Source organism: Phyllostomus hastatus, unplaced genomic scaffold (genome assembly GCF_019186645.2).
Source record: "Phyllostomus hastatus isolate PE091 unplaced genomic scaffold, TTU_PhHast_1.1 phas_contig_40, whole genome shotgun sequence".
In the NCBI taxonomy this organism is placed as follows: Eukaryota; Metazoa; Chordata; class Mammalia; order Chiroptera; family Phyllostomidae; genus Phyllostomus; species Phyllostomus hastatus.
Window position 1 is genome coordinate 34301481 of NW_025333872.1, and position 20353 is coordinate 34321833.

The following is a 20353-nucleotide window of genomic DNA, read 5'->3' on the forward strand; positions in this document are numbered from 1 at the left end:
TTATGTGATTTCTGATGCACATACACAAGTGTGGATGTATACCTTGAGTAGAATTGGTGTGTCGTATAATAAAACACACCCTCAGCTTCAATATATAAGGCTGGATTGTTTTCTGAAGTAATGGAATGAACTAACGCTCCCACTGGTATACCAGAATTTCTGGTTCTCTAGATCCTGACCAGCTGTGGGATTGTGTGATTTCATTTTGCAAGTGTTTGATTACCAGTAGTTTGAACATTTTTTATTATGGGAATTCTTACGTCTTCTTGAAAATTCCTCTTCAGGTCTTTTACCTTTTTTCTATTGTGTTGTGTTTTTAATTATGAATTTCTAAAAGTTATTTATACTTAAATCTCTTACCAGTTAATACTTATTTAACTATTAAAGAGAAACCATATTTAGAGAAGAGAAAACTTCTGACACCATTTCCAGGAGTATGAAAAGCATGTGAAACTTTATTCTGTTTGGAGAAAATAAAGTTAAATGCATATATTGTGGTTTTTTATTGTGTGCTAATTTTCAGCTTATCAGTATTATCAGCCCAGAGAAGATGTACTTTGGAAATCTCTCTATGCTCCAAAAGTATTCCTTCTCTGAAGCTATTTTAAGGCTCATCAGTTCCAGTTATTTGGTAGGAAATGAATGTCATGATTCGGTTTTCTGCTACAGAATTTCACCAGGAGAAATCTTTATATGGACTTCATGTTTATGTATGCACATTTCCTTAGTATCTCATCACATAAAAAGCTTACAGCAATAGGCTGAAATGACATTATATGTAAATGAACATTTTAAAAACCACTTATTTAAGTCACAGGAGATTGTATTGCGCCTGTACTCTGAACAATTAAACAGTCCTGAAGCTGCCCGAGGAAGGTCAGCGTCACTGAGACCCAGTGTGTTGGGACAGTAGCATGTTTCCTGCCGTAAACTGATTGGCTGGTAGGAGAACAAGAGACTACGATGCGGTCTTACTTTGTGAGGTTCCTGCCAACCAGAGGACAAAATTTTTAATAGACTGAGGACCCTGGCATTTGACAGCATATCAGCTGGAAATCTCATACTGCTTATAATGAATTGCACAAAGATTTAGACGTTTTTATAAAGCAGCTTTCCACACTCTTAAAATATACATCATTTTTGGTTCTATAATAAAATTCACTATAAGCAAGCTTTCCCCTGAAGAAACTCTAGTGCAGATAACATGTCATTAATGTTATGCAAATGAAAGCTCTATAGCACAGAACAGTGCTGTCAAGTATGGTACCAACAAGCCACATAGAACTGTTAGCACTTGAAATTACCCAGTTGCATTTGTGATAAGCTGTGAGTGTAAAATATATTCCAGACTTTGAAGAGTTAGCATAAAAAAATTAAAATATCTTCATAATTTTTCTATTGATTACTTTTTTAAATGATAGTATTTAGAATATATTGTGTTAAATTAAACATTAAATTTCTAATGTGGCCACTAGGAAATTTTAAATTATGTCTGTGGCTTACATTACAGTACCAGCCTTCTCACCTGGATTTACAATAAATTAGTACCTGAACAAGATTTTTAGGGTTTGGGCAAAATTATCTCTTTTCGACATTTGTGGTTATGAAAGGAAATGTAAATATCTCTTGGAATACGGTTTTCTATGCTGCCAAGATACATGCTTTTCTCATTTTGCTTTTTTGTCCTCTCGGTTCAAGCATTTTTATAGTGTGGGGGAGGGGCCGTCCTGTTTTTCCTGAACTGAGGAGTACTGTGTATGTATTATAATGCGGGACGTCTCTCGGTGTGTCTGGCCCCTTGTTTCTTTATTGTCCTGTGGAGTTGGTGTCCCCTGTTGCATGGACCCAGATCTGCAAACTAAGTCACGGTGGCACTTCTGTGTTTTTCCTTGTTAAAGAGGGAATTTAATGAAACACAGATACCATCTGTAATCTGCAGAACAGGGATGAATATTAATAAGATTTTGTCCTAGATTTCCTAAAATGTTAATACTCTGTAAAACCCATTTGAGCTCATAAGAATATATGGGTAATCTGCTTTTTAAAATTTTCTTTTGATCTTACTGCCAAAAATGAAAACAAAATGTGAGTATTAAGGGAAAATATATTCCTTTAAACATTTTCTTTTTGCTACTCTCTTAGCAAAACAGTTTTTTGGGGAAACCTGTGTTAGTTGTGGTATTAAATTAATTGATGGTAACAGTACTGGGTTGAGTGCAAGAATATTTGGGGGGATTATTTAGTTTGGGACCCTTCCCTGAAATAAGAGAGTGACTGTACTACAGCCTTGCAAGCCAAGAGTAGTATAGCCTTGCAAGCCACCAGTCATCTGTTTTCCTGTAGCTACTTTGCATGCTGGTTGGGGCTCATTATCTGTCATTCTAATGACCTACCATACCTACGTAGGATTTTGCCTTTGGGGATGGGCGGAACAACTTCTCTGTAATACATTATAAACAAACATTTTTAACACTGATTTAGTTTATTGATATTGTCCCATCTGTTATGTTGGGATGATACTTTTATCTTTTCTCCCTGTCAGTCATTTTACATCATGTACTAATAACATCAGTAGGTTAAAATGCTGATTCTGGGCCCTGGGACAGCTCACAGCTAGGCCCAGAGATGACTCCCAGATCAGTAGCTGGGGCAAAAAGACCAGCAGTTTGGCATCAACTCTGTTATCCCACCAGACTGAGCCTTTTCTCTTCCCTGTCTTTAGTGGTGAACCACTCTTAAATAATCTGCTTCTGGCCACATCCCAACCAACTAGTATAATGATTAGCAAAAGTGTTAACAGCAGCAATACTTTCACTCCCCAGACTGATGACCAGAACAAAGGACTCCAGCTGCAGCTTCCCTTACTGTGCTGGTTTACATGCCTAATAAATATTATCCTATGTCCCAGTCATAAATGAGAAACTAAATGCTAAGGTGACTGGGCAAGCAGAATTTTAGCAGTTACCTATTTAGAGGTAAAATGACTACAGCATTCTGACTTAGGGACAGTTTCCAAGAACTGCCCTCCTTCCCTACCCTGTCAGTGACTCATTCAGGAACCAGGGTGGCTCTGAGACCATTCCAGAGAGACCTAGTTCCCTAGGGAGAGCTCTACAGAGACTCCAAAACAAAGAGTTACATCTGTAGTGAGGATGGACAGATGCTACTGGAATTAGGTAGAAGAGCAGGCAAAATGATAGGGGAATTTGGGTGGTAGTGGTTTCTACCAAACAGATAATGGTCTTCCTAAAATGGCTCATTTTAAGGGGAGAATGGATTTTAAGTGTTGGTGAAGATCTATTTTCCCCAGTGTTTTTGTCATAACTGAAAACCTTTGTTAGTCATTCTCATTGAAGATGGCCTTTTGTTAGGTAGTATTTTTGATACTGGTATGGGCCCCAGAGTGAGGGAGGGGCCTTAGGAAACCCTGGAGGCCGCAAGGCACCTGACAACAGATTTCCCCACCCCAGTCAAAGATGCGAAGGATGCCTTGCACGAAGAATGCATAAGGCTAGCAAGTATGACCTCCTATCCCATTCCAGTCCCTGACTAAAGGTGGGGCAAGGGACACAGTAGCACATGTATTACAAAGGCCAACATAGCAGCAGGGGGAGGTGCTGTCTGGTCAGTCTAGCCTGGGAATAGGACAGGGTTGGCTGGAGAGGCTGGACCCTCTTTGAGTGCACTGAAGTTCCGGCAGCCGAGATTTAAACCAAGGGAAGGGAGAGACATGTGCTTCTCTGGGATCCACCATGCAGACATGTGGGCCAGGGCTTTGTGGGACTGGTGGGCACAGGACCCAGAGCCGGCGTGACAGAGCTTCCACATGGCCAGCCACAGTGGTTGGAAGTGGCCCCAGGCTCCCAGTGTGCGGGAAGAGGCAGGGGCATAGCAGTGCCAGCCCTGCACACAGACTTCAGGAAGGAGCGTGAAGCTGGACAATGGCAGGGAAAGAAGCTGAGGTGCTTGGATGGTCCTGCTGCAGTTCCCAAAGGGTAGTATTTTTAAATGGGAGAAGGAACTCTACGTGCAGCTTTGGACTCTGAGGCAGAAGCCTGCCATTCTTCCAGATTGTTCAGTTTTTGAATAAAAGACCACTTTTTCACAAAATCTCTGCCTCTGGAATTTGCCTATGGGTGATGGCAGACAGCTGAACCCCACTTTCTGTTCAGTAACATTTTCAATATATGAGGTCTGTCTAGAAGGTATCCAGCCATGTCATATGAAAAATAAAGACATTAATTAAGACACAAGATACAAGAAACATACATAGACAATGACACCTCAGTCTCCTTCAAAGCAAGAGACAGTTCTCCCAATTGCCAGCAGCTGCCTGTCATATTTTCCTGAATCTTATCAATGGTCTAAAATATCCTCCATTTCAAAGGTGATTGTAGTTTGGGTTAAAGCCAGAAGTTGCAGGGTGCTACATCTGGTCTGCAGGGGGACTGAGTCACCTGGGTGATTTGATGTTTCACCAGAAGCTTTGCACCAGGCATGATGCATGAGCAGTCCTGTTGTGGTGAAGATGCCCATCACCAGTTGTTCATAGTTGCAGCCTTCTGAATCTGAATAGTTTCTGTGGAGAAATGTTCAAGCTTAATGCAAATTTGATGCAGATTTGTTGTTCTACTCCCATTTTGACTGTGATAGCCACACAGTACACATGCTCACTCAATGGTGTCTACTGCCCCCACTGACTAGTATAGTGAAGTCATTGTTCACACATGCACATTCCAGTCCACTCTCCTTGGCTGTCAGATTACACCAATGTCTGACAAACCGTTCTCATTATATTAATAATGGCTGGACACTTTATGGACAGACCTCGTACATATTATTTTAATTTACTTTCTGGGGTTTTTTTGTTTTGTTTTTTCTAATTGGAACAGCATGCTTTGCAGACTTATGGCAGACATAGGAATCACCAAATAAGCTGTCCAGCCAAAGCCCAAGAACTCTGTGCTACTAAATCACCTTTTTTGTACCCTGGCTTATATCTTTTACCTGGTGAACAATAAGCCCTTTATTACCTGGAGAGATTAAGCCCTTCCCTATTTTGGTAAGGACATAATCTCCATTCACCAATTAAGACCAAATATGATATAAAAACCAGCTCCATTATCTCTTGCCTTGTATTAAGACAATTCTGTGGGATTTGTTGATACCAGGTATTGGTATTTTACATTTTCATGATGGTGATGAAAGAGTAGTGTCCTTTGTGAGCATAAGTATTTACTGTGTAGTATCTCAGAAGCTGCTTTTTGGGTGTTATTTTTATACTATTTAGTCTTGGTCAGCTTAGTATTACTTGTATGTTCTCTTTTTACTTAGAACAAATTTGTTATATAAAAGCTGACCTTACAGTCAAATGATATACATGACCTATTAGTATGTGTTCATTAGTCTATTTGATAACTAAATACATGGCCATGTACTGAAAAGTAAGTTTTATTATTATTATCATTATATCACTAGTAACTTGCATTCTTTATGTCTCTTTTGCTGGGCAATTACCAGTTGTTAAATATGGATGTGTTGTATCAGACTGTGACCAATTAGGAGAGAAATACTACATGGTGATTTGAACAGGAAATTAAACATAAAGAATTATTAAACTCTAATAAAATAGTACCAGATATATTTTACCCTGGAACTGAGGAAAACTTCCCAGGGAAGGAATAACTTGGAAGGGAGGCTCCTTGGAGAAATGATAGTAGCAGCCAGCTGCATAGCAGAGGTTCCCTGAGTGAAACCTCTGAGCACCTGGGTGGGCCTGCCGTAGCCATTGGCAGCAGGAAGCAACCCTCTGGAGTGCAGGCAGCGGCCAGAGGAGCCTAAGCCCAGAGTGTGTGCTTGCAGAGTGAGTCAAGCTGTCAGTGCAGACAGGAGACCTGGGAGATGTGTTGTCCATGCCAAGGGGTTGTGGCGAGGTTATCAGACCACACCACAGCTGCAAGGTCCCCAGGGAACCACATGTTCTGGGACCCCCGAGCTGAGGCAGCATCATCAGACCCACAATGAAGACCAACTGTGTAGGAGCCCCACAGAGGAGCCCCTTCCTCCTACAGTGTTCCTCCAGAACCCTCAACCGAGATAGCTTAAAATCATGTCCACTGTCAGGAAAGAGGCTTAAAGGAGTTCTGAACATGTGCTAGAGGGTAAATATGGAGCTAAGACACCATAAATTAATTGATAACTCACATGCATCATAAAAGGATTCTCTCAGTAACTTCTCACCTGGAATTAGCCAAGGAGTATTAGTGTTTTGTGAAATACAGGTAATTTAAATGAAAATTTGCTTTACAAACAATACAGATGCCTTGCTTTCAAGTGTTCAAACTTCATAGTGAGAGCTAGCAAATCAGTTAACTAAGCTGGTGAGTGTCTTGTCACAAATATAAATGTCACAGGAAGATGCAAAGCTTGTTCTTGTCATCTTTGTGGTTCTTGGTTTTATAAAGGTGTTAAAATTTCATTTAAAGAGAGCATGATGCTAAAATATATATTTAAAACTTCTAGAAATGAGTCCATGTAATCAGTTATTCAAAGGCTATGGACCAAACTATTTTTAGAGCATTAGTTTTAGCCTAGCAGTAAATTTCTCTTTAATTCCAAAACAATAAATACCAAGAACCCAGTACTTTTTAAAATTATTTTTATTGATTATGCTATTACAGTTGTCCCAATCTTTCTCCATATTCCCCTTCCGCTCAGCACTTCCCATACCCTCAGGCAATCCCCACACCATTGTTCATGTCCGTGGTCCCTGTGTATATGTTCTTTGGCTCCTCCCTTTCCTATACTCAACATCCTAATTTTAATGGCTATTCTGTAACTTCATAATTGTACTTCTTAATCCCCTCACCACTTCACCAATTCCCCCACATCCCCTTCCAGCTTGCAACTATCAAAATGCTCTCCATATGCATGACTCTGTCTCTGTTCTTGTTTTCTTAGTTTGTTTTCTAGATTCATGTGTTAATAGATATGTATTTTTTGCCTTTTTATGATTCATAGTTTAGAACATTTTCTTTTTCTTAAATAAGCCCCTTTAACATTTCATATAATAATGGTTTGGTGATGATGAACACCTTTAATTTTTTTCTTGTCTGGGAATCTCTTTATTTGCCCTTTGATTCTAAATGATAGCTTTGCTGGGTAGAGCAATCTTGGCTGTAGGTCCCTGTTTTTTATGACTTTGAATATCTTATGCCCTTCTAGTCTGCAAGGTTTCCTTTGAGAAATCAGCCAACAGTCTTATGGAATTTCTCTGTAGGTAACTTGCTGCTTTTAAGAGTCTCTTCTTATCTTTAACTTTGACATTTTAATTATGATGTATCTTAGAGTGGGCCTCTTTGCATCCATCTTGTTTGGGACTCTCTATACTTCCTGAACTTGCATGTCTATTTCCTTCACCAAATTAGGGAAGTTTTCTTTCATTATTTTTTCAAGTAGATTTTCAATTTATTGCTCTTTCTCTTCTCCTTCTGGCACCCCTATGATGTTAACATTGGAATGCTTGAAGTGGTCCCAGAAGCTGTTAATGCTGTCCTTGTTTTTTCTTCTTCTTTTTTCCTTGTTCTGATAGGTTGTTTTTTGCTTCCTTATGTTCCATATTACTGATTTGATTCTCAGCTTCATCCAATCTACTGTTGTTCTCCTGTTAATTGCTCTTTATTTCAATTAATGTAGCCTTCATTTCTGACTGGATCTGTTCTATGATGGTGAGGTCCTCACTAAGTTCCTTGAGCATCCTGATAACCAGTCTTTTGAACTGTGCATCTGACAGATTGCTTATCTCCATTTCATTTAGCTCTTTTTCTGGAGTTTTCATCTGTTCTGTTCATTTGGGCCATGTTTCTTGTCTCCTTATTTTCGCAGCCTCTCTGTGTTTGTTTCTGTGCATTAGGTAGAGTTTCTTTGACTCCATTTCTTGGTAGTATGGCCTAATGTAGTAGGTGTCCTGTAGGGTCCAGTGGCACAGCCTCCCCTATCACCCAGGCTAGGTAATTGAGGTGGGCTGAGTATACCCTTCCCTTATAGTTGATCTTTGGTTGCTGTTGACAAATCAATGGGAGTGACTTACCCAGACCAGTCAGCTGCAAGGACTGGCTATGACCACTGACCACCAACCTCAGCCCTCTGTGGAGAATCAGCTGTTCAGAGGCAGGATGGTGGTGCTCCAACGTGGTCTCTAACTGCCCACTGGCTGTGCAGGTTCTGGGGTTTCCTGGGTGGTAGAGGCCAAGGTCAGTCCCAACCTGTGTTCTGCCCAGGGCCACACTGCCTGAGTTATAAAGCAATCTGAGATGGCTGCTACTTTTTCTGGGCTTGGAGGTTCCCAGGAAAAACCATGCTATGAATCTAGGTTGGCTACTGCTAGTGCCAGGCTTGGGGCCACTTAGAAAGAGGTATGGGGTTGGGGGCTTACTGAGGTCAGCTGTTGCTTGCTTAATAGGATTTAGGAAGTTGTGAAGCATGAGACAAGACCAGCCAATCACATGGAAAAGTCACAACAGTTTGGGTGGGCCCATAAGTTGGATGGATCATAGTCTCAGGGGATCTCCAGAAAGGGGCAAACAGCATTAGCCAGGTTGATGGAGTCTCAGATATGGCACTAGCCTACCAGCTCTGTGGGGGGTGGGGGGCTCAGAAAAGGGACAGTGGCCTCTGCCTGCCTTTCTGTCTAGGAGAAAGCTGTCCCCCAGCTCCCACCTTGATGCAGGACACTTTAGTTCCTCCCTGTATGCCACTGGTGCCTTTCAAGCTGCTACCCCAGTGGTGGAGCTCCAAGGGAGTGAGTCTAAGTCAGTGTGTGGGTACCTTTTAAAATTTTTTTTATTTTTTAAATATATTTTATTGATTATGCTATTACAGTTGTCCCATTTCCTTTATTCCCCTCCACTCAGGAGAATAAGTTTCCCTTGGAAAGGGAAACTTATGATATGGAAAGTGGAAATGGAAAGTTTCCATTTCCATGGAAAGTGGAAATGGAAAGTTTCCATTTCCATGGAAAGTGGAAATGGAAAGTTTCCATTTCCATGGAAAGTGGAAATGGAAAGTTTCCATTTCCATGGAAAGTGGAAATGGAAAGTTTCTTCCACTGACTTAATCCCTGCTGTTTTTTTGCAGCTAGAAGTTATCTTCCTGGCATGGAACCCTGGGCTGGTAAGACTGGTGTGACTGGTGTGTGGCTGGACTCCTTGCTCTTGAGATATCCCTCCCCAATTTTTATCTCTTACATGTGGACACGGGACCAACCCATTCCGTGTCTCTGCCCCTCCTACCAATTTGGAGGGATGTGGTTTCTTCAATTTCATAGTTGTCAGACTTCCATTTAACTCTTCCATTAACTCTTCCATTTAATTTCTGATGGTTGTGAGTGATGGTTGGTTTGTATTTTATTTGTAATTTTGATGTGGTCCTATGAGGCAGCGTGCCATGTTTACCTATGCCGCCATCTTGACTGGAAGGCCCCAGTATTATAAAGTCCTTAGCTATTAGCTCTCAGCCTCACAGTCTGTGGCAACTAGTGATTATTAAGTGGGTTGGTAGACAAAGATACAGATGATCCTGCCAGATATCCTCCCTTTATTAACTTTTAAGTGAGCCGTAAGTGAAAGAAAAATTAATTTTACTGAGAAAGTAGTTACCTTCAAAAGATGGCTAGTCCAGGATACTCTCACACCCTCTCATCTTACTGCTGGAATGCTGGTTTTTCCCATTTTCTTTTCTGATATTCTCATCAGTATTTGAGGGTTTCCTGTGAATTTAAGACAGGTTTACAAAGTCAAGAGTAATGTATTCAGACCACCAGCATCATTCTGAACATTGTTGGGAACATAAAAGTAACTTCCAGTGTGGCTCTCTCATGGGAGTTGACAGTGTTGATGTCACTGTGGTGCCACTGTCACCAAGCCCACATGTAGAAATGGTTTCTGTGATAGTGAGGACCTGCACAGAGCCTCTGCACCCTGTTGTTAGGTTCCATGGCACGGATTTTACGGGTGTCTATAAATCAGTAGTAACATTGGTGTTAATTCTAGGAGTTAATTACCCTTACTCCACAAGCCCAGACTTTGTCACCTGTTAACAGGTATGCCAGGGAGGTTTGGGTTCATCTGTTATTTTACAAAAGTATTAGTTCAATACACACTCTAATTTCTCCAAGAGTCTGATGGAAGCATCACTGCTAGCTTATAATGAAAAGAGACCAAAATCAGATACTTTTATTATGTAACTACTCACTTTTTCCATTTGATTGATATCCTTTTATATACATAATAAAAAAAAACTAGCATAGCTAGTTTAGTCACTAATATAACCAGGAGGTTGTTTCTCTGTCCAAGGAAAAATCCTGGTCTTCCTGGGCTCCTTATTAATTTTAGCTCCAAAGTCAGAAAACAATACAAATTGCTTTTAGAAACCTGCCAGAGTTCTGCCAGTTTAGCAGCAACTAGATAGAGCCCTCAATATGTGCTAACTGCTGTTCAGTATTTTTCTTGGGTAGAGCAAGTGGGTGGATGATAAAAACAGCATGTTCTCTTGTCTTACAATAACCTTGATTGTAGTCAAAGTTCTTTGCCTAACAATAGCTTTGGTTCTATTCAAAGCTGTCAGAAAATGACTGCATAAATATTAAATGTAAGATTTAGAAGCTTTCATTTTTATTTGTGGGTGTAGTATACACATAACGGTGACTTGTTTCAATGTTTAATTATACCAAATTTTAGTTTAAAAAAAAGAGAGGCAAGGACTATCTTTAAACAGAATGTTCTTCTCAGTTACGCCTTTTAATTCTTGGCCTAGCCTGTGAAATATGACCTACAGCAGCCGTCAGAAGTAAAATGTAATAATTATGAAGTCAGCAACAAGAAGAATCTCAGGGAAAGGGTGACCAGTGGAACTGCAGAAGTGGTAGCAATGCCATGGTGTAAATAAGGGCACAAGAACCAAGAAGGCAATTCTAGCATAAAGAAAAAGGAAGGAGCTGATCATTTTTTGTAGAAGTTTATCATATGTCTTGAAATCAAGACAGTTGAGCCATGTAGAGAACATTACAAAATCAGAAAGGGGCAGTACTGGAGAGTGTTTCAACCTTTCTGAACCCTTCTAAATTCTCCCATTTGGCACTCCTATTTCAGAGTCAATATACCATAAATAAATTTACAAGTTGTCGAATTTCAGACTGTAGAAGAACCAAATGTTAGTGACTAGTGAACTTGAGACTATCTCCAGACCTCTAAATGAACTCCTGCTTCGAAATCCAGATCAACATACAGAAGCCTCCCAGAATGTATACGATCCAGAGAGAGAAAAAGCCCCGCAACGGTGTTGTCCAAGGAGAACAATGCAACTGGGTGCATCTTTCATGAGTATTCTGATAGCCAATCAAAGTCTGGGTCGTTCCACTGCTTATGTGAAAACAGAACAAAAATAAACTGGAAAAGCGTTCAGGTACATCATTAACTCTTTTAGTGTGAACTTTGCACAGAACACTAGGGTTAGAATGAAACAAAGGAAATGGCAATGTTCTGTGATTATTAAACACACCGAGTGAAAAATATATATTACATGAAAGAGGTGAAAATATATATTTATATAACAAATCTATATTATAAGCATTTTTTTCCTGGGTAATCTTTTTAAAAAATACTAAAATGGCTAGGAATCCTTTGATAACAGGACTTGGGTGGTGGCGACACCTAGAGGCCTGACAGCCGCGTGCAAGTTACAAAACGGACTTTCGTGTTGCATTTTAACTGTAAACCGAGCAGTTAAAGAAACCTGTGAAGTTATCTGTGAAAAGGAAATCTACATTTGAAAAAGTCTTTTTCTGTATATGGTTACATACGTTCAATTGGAAATAAAGGCCTAAGAAAGGGGGATCTTTGACGTATTTTTTAGAATGCTAAGTGGGTCGGGCAATCCGGCTTCTCAATCGAGGTAGGTGGTCCTGTCTTCTGGGGCGGGGAGGGGGCGCAGGGAGTGGGAAGACCGGTGGAAAGCAGGAGCTGATCACAAGGGGTGTTGTGTTTAAATCTACCTTATTTCAGTTCTTATTCTAAAGGCGTCCTAGAGAATTTTAAAGTAAACTGCAGTGGACCAGATGAAACCAACCACACAGACTTGCACGAGTAGCATGGCTTTAAGTTTCGGCAGAGAGATATAGCAGGTAGCCCTCCGCAGCCCTGACCCAGCTGGACCTGCAGAACGCAAGGGGCTCAACACCTGTGGGCATGAAAGGTGCCTTGGCCAGGTATCAGAGCATCTCCTGCAGCTTCCCTGGCAGCTTGAGGAGAAAGAGGAGATAGAAAAAAACAGAAGGACAGAGAAAATAAGCCCAAGAACATATTCTATTCGTGGATTCTGAACAAGAACATTAATTGAGCACTGTATTAGTTTCTTACGAATATATCTTACAGTTCAGGAGGTTAGAAGTCCAAAATGGGTCTTGGGGTAAAATGGGGTTTTTGGCAGGGATGCATTCTTTTCTGTTGGCTTTAGGGAAAAATTCCTTTCCTTGCCTCCTCCACCTTTCAGAGGCTGCCTGCCTTCCTGCCTTAGCTCAAGGCCACATCAGTCCACCGCTGCTTTCACCTCACACCTCCTCTGTCTCTGACATTTCTGTTGTTCTTTCCTCTTAAAAGGATCCTTGTGATTACATTGGGCCCACCCAGATAATAATCTAAGGATAAACTTTCCAGTTAAAGATCATTAATTATGTCTGCAAAGTCCCCTTTGCCAGAAAGCTACACATTCACAGATTCAGGGGATTAGGAGGCGACATCTTGGGAGGATTCTTTCTGCCTACCAGAAGCAGCCTGTAAGTCACCACTGTCTCAGCCAGGTACAGCAGCTGTAAGTCCCTGCCTCTAAATGCGTGAGGATGAGGGTCATAGAAATAAATCAGATTTTCAAGCACTACAAATGGTGGTGATTGTAGGAAACTCCGTAAGAAGCTAGCTCAGCTGAGGTGATCAGTTCAGGCTTCCTCATTCCAGTAACATTTGACCTAATTGTGAAAGATCAAGAAGAGTTAGCTACGGGAGAGAGGAAAGGAGCTTTAAGCAGAGCACATAGCATATGCAAAAGTACAGAAATGTATAAAATAGCTCAGTAATTTCCACGATTAATATGTTGCATTGTCTTGCTGGCAGTAGTGGGAGATGAGCCTGAACCTAATGGCTCAACACATTATAAGACTGTCTTTCCTGTGATAGTATCTGTTCTGTGCTTTAAAAAAGCAGAGATTGATCCCTCGCATAAACATTTCTTCCCAGTGATGTAGGAAATTATGTTCAACCCCGGTCAAACAGCCAAATGCATTTTAATCTACCTTTTTATTAGCCACTTCTAATGATAAAAGAAAAGTGAGCTGTAAAGCTAGAATGAAGATAAGCACTTGATAATCCAATGAAAATATTAAAAGACAATATCTGGAGAAAGATATATATTTTTTTCATAAGGCTCTTAATATGGTTCTGTTCTCTCACCGCTGGCTTCATAAAATTTCAGTGAAATTTTCATTAAGAAAAAAAGATTACCATGGTAAAGACTCAAAGGTGAATTGTTAAGAAATGAGAAACAAATGTGATGTTATTGAACCATTTCCCACAAAGAGCTTGTAACACACGTATTTCCCTGCTATCAGGGAAATTTTATTTGATTTTTATCTTTTGACTATGGACTAATCCCCAGCTGGGGCTTATTTTACTGACTGACAAAAGACATGAGAGATGTGGCTAGGAAACTGGGAGGGTCTCTGGGTTCAGGTGGAGGGAAGGTTTGGAGTGACGGAGGCATCACAGGAGTTCCTCGGACAATGTCAGGAATTGCAGCCGTCATGTTAAGCAGGGTGCAGACTGTAAAGGGTCCCTGTTTAACATGTGGACATGAACCAGGAACTCTTCATACTCAAAGTGTGGTCCAAGGAGCAGCAGCAAAATCATGTTTAATAAGCTCCCAGATGATTCAGAGTCAGACTGAGGTTTGAGAAGCACTGCTGCAGATTGCAGAAGGCATTAAAGGATTTAAAGCACGTCAAAGAATGATATTTGCATTTTTGGAAAATCACAGGGTTAGCAGTGAGCGGAGAAGATGGGGTGTAGGCAAGGGTGATGTGGGTAAGAACAGAGGCTGAGAGATCAATTAGAAAATTAATGCAGAGATGAGAGGGCCTGAACTAGGGTCATGGCCATGGAAATGCCTTTATCATCTGTTGGGGAGAGGGAGGAGAAGGGTAACACCCATACTTTCTGGCTTGGTTGATGGATGTAGTTAACAAAAATGCAGGAGATGATGAGGCTGCTTGTTTGCACTACAAGTTTGAGGTGCTAGTGAAACACACAGGTGGTTAAATTTACTGGTGGACAACACAGTGGCTGTGATAAGATACTTCTGGAAGAACAGGAAATGAAGGACCACCCTGAGAAGGAAAACCAGTGGAAAGTATTGTATGGAAAGATGAGAGGGAGAAGAGTTTCAAAAAAAGGTCTGATGAAAGAACTACCAGAACACATCCTTTGTACTTGATATTCTGGAAGTCTGGAGTAAGTTCCTTAATTATTTACATGCAAAAAATATATAAGAAAGAATTGCTGAAATTGGGAGAGTGAATACAGGTGGAATAAGACCAGTAAATGCATGTAGAAAACTACTGAAGAAAAAAAACACATTGGGGCAAGTGGGCTTATAGTAAGCAGGTGTGATTTTAAAAACTCTCGTGGAAGCAGGCAAGCCACTTGAAAAGGAGAATGCTTCAGCTGAAATCTTATAAAAGCCAACTGTAGCATGGGGAGCTCAGAAAATAAGAAGGAAAAATGAGAAATAAAGATCAGAGGTGTTAGAAGCTCTGTGACATTTTCACGGAAGGGAAACAAAGAAGAAAATTGGACCTAAGTGATAGAGATGGGTGACTCTCTTTTAAACTTGGGTCTTTAAGATAGTCTTCAGTGTTGTGCCATCTTATTAAGAGCAGGTATATGGAGTTCACCCTGCCTATTGGTCTTTCATGACTAATTGCTTCTCAGTGGCCATACCTGCCACACAATGTGCTGGGAGCTCTCCAAGCACTTGGCCTCCTGTCACCTCTCCACATTCCACTCCTGGGTGCGTTAGAAACTGGGTAGGCTTCATCATGTTCTTGTAGTGTCTTAATGCTTCACAGTCCACGAGCTACCGAGAGAGGTTCTTTATCACAGTAATTTATTTTTTTAGTGTCTTCAAAAATTGTATGCTTCTGGGGATCTGTTCCACTCAGGAAGAAAAGCCCACAGGAAGGCTTCCTTGCAGATGAATGACAAAACCTCACAGACACCTGGGTGACTGGCTTTGTCTAATTTTGCCTTCCCCTATTTTAGAATAACTCACTGAAACTTCATTTGAAGCTGTCCTTTTGTTCTCATAATTTTTGTATTCTTTTATAAAAAGTAGTTAAAACTAAAAGTGTGGGAGTTAAAGGAGTCTTTATTTTTACTTAGTCACTACATACAATAATTCTCTAAACAAAATATCATAAATCCGAAAAGTTTTTAAATTGCCTGCCAATTGGTTTAATTTAGTTGTTGGCCTTGCAGGGAGACCTCCCAGACATGGTTTCCATCCAGGTAACACTACTCGTTTACTGTCATTTCCTCCAGCTCTTATGTCTTCTTCCTGATGCTGAATCTAGCTCCCGATGTCTTTTCTTAACCTTACTGCATTCTCCATACCAGTGCTCCTCACGGGGTACCCGGTGTCAATTATCAGCTCACACAATCCATGCTTGTGGCCAACTATAGCCCAAGGATGACTCTGGATGGCAGGCCAATGGGCCAACCCACTGAATTGTTAAATTCAAAAAGTGATAACAGAATACTGATTTGAGAACTGGACTTAAGGCCTTAGGCGTGGCTGCATCTGGAGACTCCAGCCATGTTGCTGGGTATCTTTTTCTCCAGCTGTCTTCCTGAGTCTTATCTGGCTTCATTCCATCAAGAGGATCTTTCAAGCTAAAAGAAGAAACAGCCCCAGGTTCTCATGGACTCTATGTCAAATGCCAGGAAACTTTGGCCAGTCTGGATCACATCCCAGCCTAAAGGAGAGTCTACCAGAACCTCATGGAGTAGTGAGGGGTAGTTCCCCTCCAAAAAAGTCAGAGGGCTATTGCCAGATGACAGAAGCGATGCTGATTAGATGAAAATAACAGATGTCTACTACCTCCCAAATAATGAGTGAAATTAACCATTTGTAGATGTTCTGAAAAACGATCGAAAGCCACGCAAATCAGGGAGGAATAAATCTTTGTGAAAACCAGAACTTCATTTAAGGCAGGGTCAGGGACATGACAGTATAAAAGAAGATCTAGCCTGACTGATCACAATATGATATCAGAAGTAATATGAAAAGAAGAGAAGTCCTCACAGAGAAGGGGAGACAGAGAGCAGAAATCTGTCAGTGAGCCCCAGAAGGGACCTGACAGGGTGATCATTTAGCACACACATTTAGCACCTACTATATTCTAAACCAGCAGCTTTTGAACTTCTTAACCATGAGCCACATGGATGAACACATCACATATCAAGACCCAATACATACACACACACAAAAAAACACATGTTATATTCATAATAAAGCTGCATTATTTACTCTTCCAATGTACAGAGCTCCCTGATATTTCTAATTCAGTGTACTTCATTTCTAAAATTCCTGTGTCTTTGTTTGGCAGAGATTTCATAACAAAGTATCACAGAGTGCATGACTAGAATGACAAATTTTCTCAGAAGCTAAAATAAATTTCCTGAAGGCTAGAAGTCTGGCATCAAGGTGTCGCAGGGTTGGTTTCTTCTGAGACCTCTCTTTTTGCTTGCAGGTGTCCATCTTCTCCCTGTATCTTCATGTAGTCTTTGTGCATTCCTGTGTCCGAATTCCCTCTTCTTCTAGGGACTCTCACCCCAATGGCCCTCTTTAACAGCCCCATCTCCAAACAAGTCACCTTCTGAAGTATTGGGGATTGGGACTTCAACAGATAAATTTTGGAGGACACAAGGCAGTCCATGACATTCTCATTTTTACCCAGTAACTTAATTTCACAGTCTGCTCTTGTGTTGTGACATGCAGTTCATAAACACTCTTCTCAGCAAAACAGAGTACCTTCCATCAGATAATTCTAGTCTCTTGAGTTCCACATTCTGTCTGGTTGGGCAGAGCCTCCCTAAGACAGGCCCATAGTCAGCCACCTTGCGGCTGTGTCTGCTGTGTAGGGAGCCCCACCTGAGGTGGACCGAGACTGCAGTTGTGCCGTCTCCTGGTTCCACCTCTGGGCTCCTTATTTGTATTCAGAATAGTACTTGAAGTTTGCTGTATTCACCTTCCTGTCCTTGATTTCCTGCTTTAAAATAAACACTTCTCTTGGAGCAATTCAATTTTAAGCAGAGAAGAGGGAGACATTTAATAATCAAGAATAATCATTACCTAAAATGACTTCTCTTTTTTCATTTAAATGTATATTCCCTGGACAGTATCTCAACTCAAACTATGTTAGGTTGGTTAGAAAAAAAAAGTGTTTTATGCATAGCCCTCTAATTAGGGTTCAGGAAGTGGTGCTCTCAGTAGACAAGTAAACATATCCCTTTATTTTGACTTTGCAATATTGTTGAATTTATGGAGTTGGAGAAATTACCAGAATAACTATTCACCACTTATTAGTATTCACTGCAGAACTGACCGAAACTTCATAGTTTTTAAAATAACCTTTTTAAGAGACTACACATGTAAGTGTGTTTTTTCATCTTAAAATTACACAATAATTTTTACCAAGCTAGCAATTTGTCTTTTCATTTGAAGTTTTTTTTTTTTTAATTTACTTCTGGAAGAGTTTCCTTCAGCTTTAATAATCCAATTCTACTTTCCTAACCCATACATATACAGAACAAGCTGGTGGTTGTCAAAAGGGACATGATTGGGGGGATGGGTTAAAAAAAAGGTTATACTTAGTAGTGAAACAGCACTTTTCTCCCTGAATTCAGGAACAAGACAGTTCACTATTATCATTTCTATTCAACATTGCTTGAGGTTCTAGTTGGTTTAACAAGGAAGATAAATAAGAGTTATAAAGCTTGGAAAGGAAGAATAAAATTGTCATTTGCATCTGACATGTCTATATATGGAAATAAACTAAAAGAATCTATGGCAAACCATTAATTAATAAGGGAATTTAACAATGAAATTAACTGTGAGGCCAAAAAGAAGTTCTCACAAGATACAGGAATTCTGTAACTGTGCATGGTGACAGATGTTAAGTAAGCATTCCCACCCCCCTGTCCACTTTCTCTCCATCTTCTCCCCATCGTACCCACTCTTCATCCTGGCTGACCTCTGCTCTTTCAGTGGGTGGCTTTCTCCCACCCAGTGCTAAGCCATTGCTGGTCCATTTCCCCATGGAATGCCTTTCATCCCCTCTCCTCATCCCCATCAGCCTTTAAGCTCTTTCTTTCCTTCTTTAGGAGGTCTTTCTTGATCACTTCTGCTAGTTGTAATTCAGTCTTTTCTACATAACTCTGGAAGTTGTTTTCAGAATTTCTCATTTGCCACTTGACTATCACCAATGATGAAATGTGTTTTCTTATCTTCCCAAGGAGAATATATATTTTGGAGAATAGGAGCCACAATTTAGGCTTCCTATTCTTCCCTCTCATTGCCTTCAGCATGGGCCCTTCTGTGGGAAGCACTAAATAGGCATTTGTTGAGAAAATGACCAGTAGCATTTGGTGCTGGATTACACCATCTTGCATATGGACATTTGCCTGATGTCCAATAGGCAGCTGGGAGGGTCCACAGGCTGGAGGGAGGGGGCAGCATGTGAGCAGGCAGCCGTAGCCCATTTAGCTGAATGCTTGTCATACTTGGAATTTGCCTGATGTAGGGAGGTCACTTGACCCCAAATGCAACTCAGTGATATTCTTAGCGGGTATTTTGGAACACTTTGTCTACCAACTCCTCCGTGAAGTATTGATCATCATCTTCTCTGTCTTTAATAAGTATTCAGAATCAACTTCTTAGTCATACTTATTTATCAGTAGGAATTATACTTTACGCTAGTATGACACATATTACAAAGTCATTTTATACATAGTTTTGTATTTGAACCTCAAAATAAGCCTATGAGGTATGACAAATGAGTGATGTTGAATTGATCGCCAGAAAGGTTAGATGATTTATTGCCTTAAGTTGTACAGTTTTCTTTTTATCTGTCCAGTTTTCTGCTGTCATCATCAATAAAAATTTAGCAGTTTACATTTGATGCAGAGGGTTTTTTCCTGTTAAGCAGTTCTCTACTCCTCCCATTATCTTTAATCTACTAAAGCCTGTTTTGTTCTGGCTCTCCTTGGAGCAGCCATGCTTTTGTGCAGCTCATTCTTGGCCTTGATGTTTTGTTATATCTGCGATGCAGATCCTTTTTCTCACTATTGATGATACAGTACAAGGGTTGGCAAACATTTCCTATAAACGGCCAGACTGTAAATATTTTAAGCTTTGCAGGCCATGTGGTCCTTGTCATAACCACTCAACTCTGCCATTGTAGCATGAAACCAACAATAGACAATACATCAACAAGTGAGGTGGTTATATTCCAACGAAACATTTTTGGACCCTGAAATTTGAATTACATATTATTTTCAGTGTCATGAAATAGTCTTTTAATTTCTTTTTGCAATCATTGAAAGGTCTAAAAGCCACTTTTGGCATGCAAACTTTGTAAATTCAGGTGGTGTGCCAGATTTGGCTACATAGTATATTAAAGTGCAGCTTAGTGATCACCCAAAGTACTTTAATTAGAGCTAAAATTGGCTCGAGCCTGGCTCCCTAGCCTGTGGAATTCCCTAAAGTTCCTATCTGTTCTTGGTGGTAATATGTTATCATGAGCTCTCAACTTCCTGATTGCTCCTTTCCATGTCTGGCCTCTCTTCTACACCCTCCTATGAAATACAGTCATGCACTGCTGAACAATGGGGATACTTTCTGAGAAATGCGTCATTAGGTGATTCTGTTTTTGTGCAAATGTTATGACACCACTAGGTGATAGGAATCTTTCAGCTCCATTGTAATTTAAGGGGACCACTGTTGGAATTGGGATTTGTCATTGACTCGAATGTTATGTGTCACAGATGCTTCACTGAGCTCCTCAAAAAAAAAAATTCTCCCATAAGCCTTTTTGGAAGAAAATAGACTTAACTGAAGATTGCAGAGGATGATTTATTATGGAAATCTAAACCATGGCATTACATTTCCTAAAAAGACATTCTATTACTTCACTACTGGGTTATTTTTTCCAACTGAACTTTGTCTTCTTTAAGAGGACCAGTTGAAC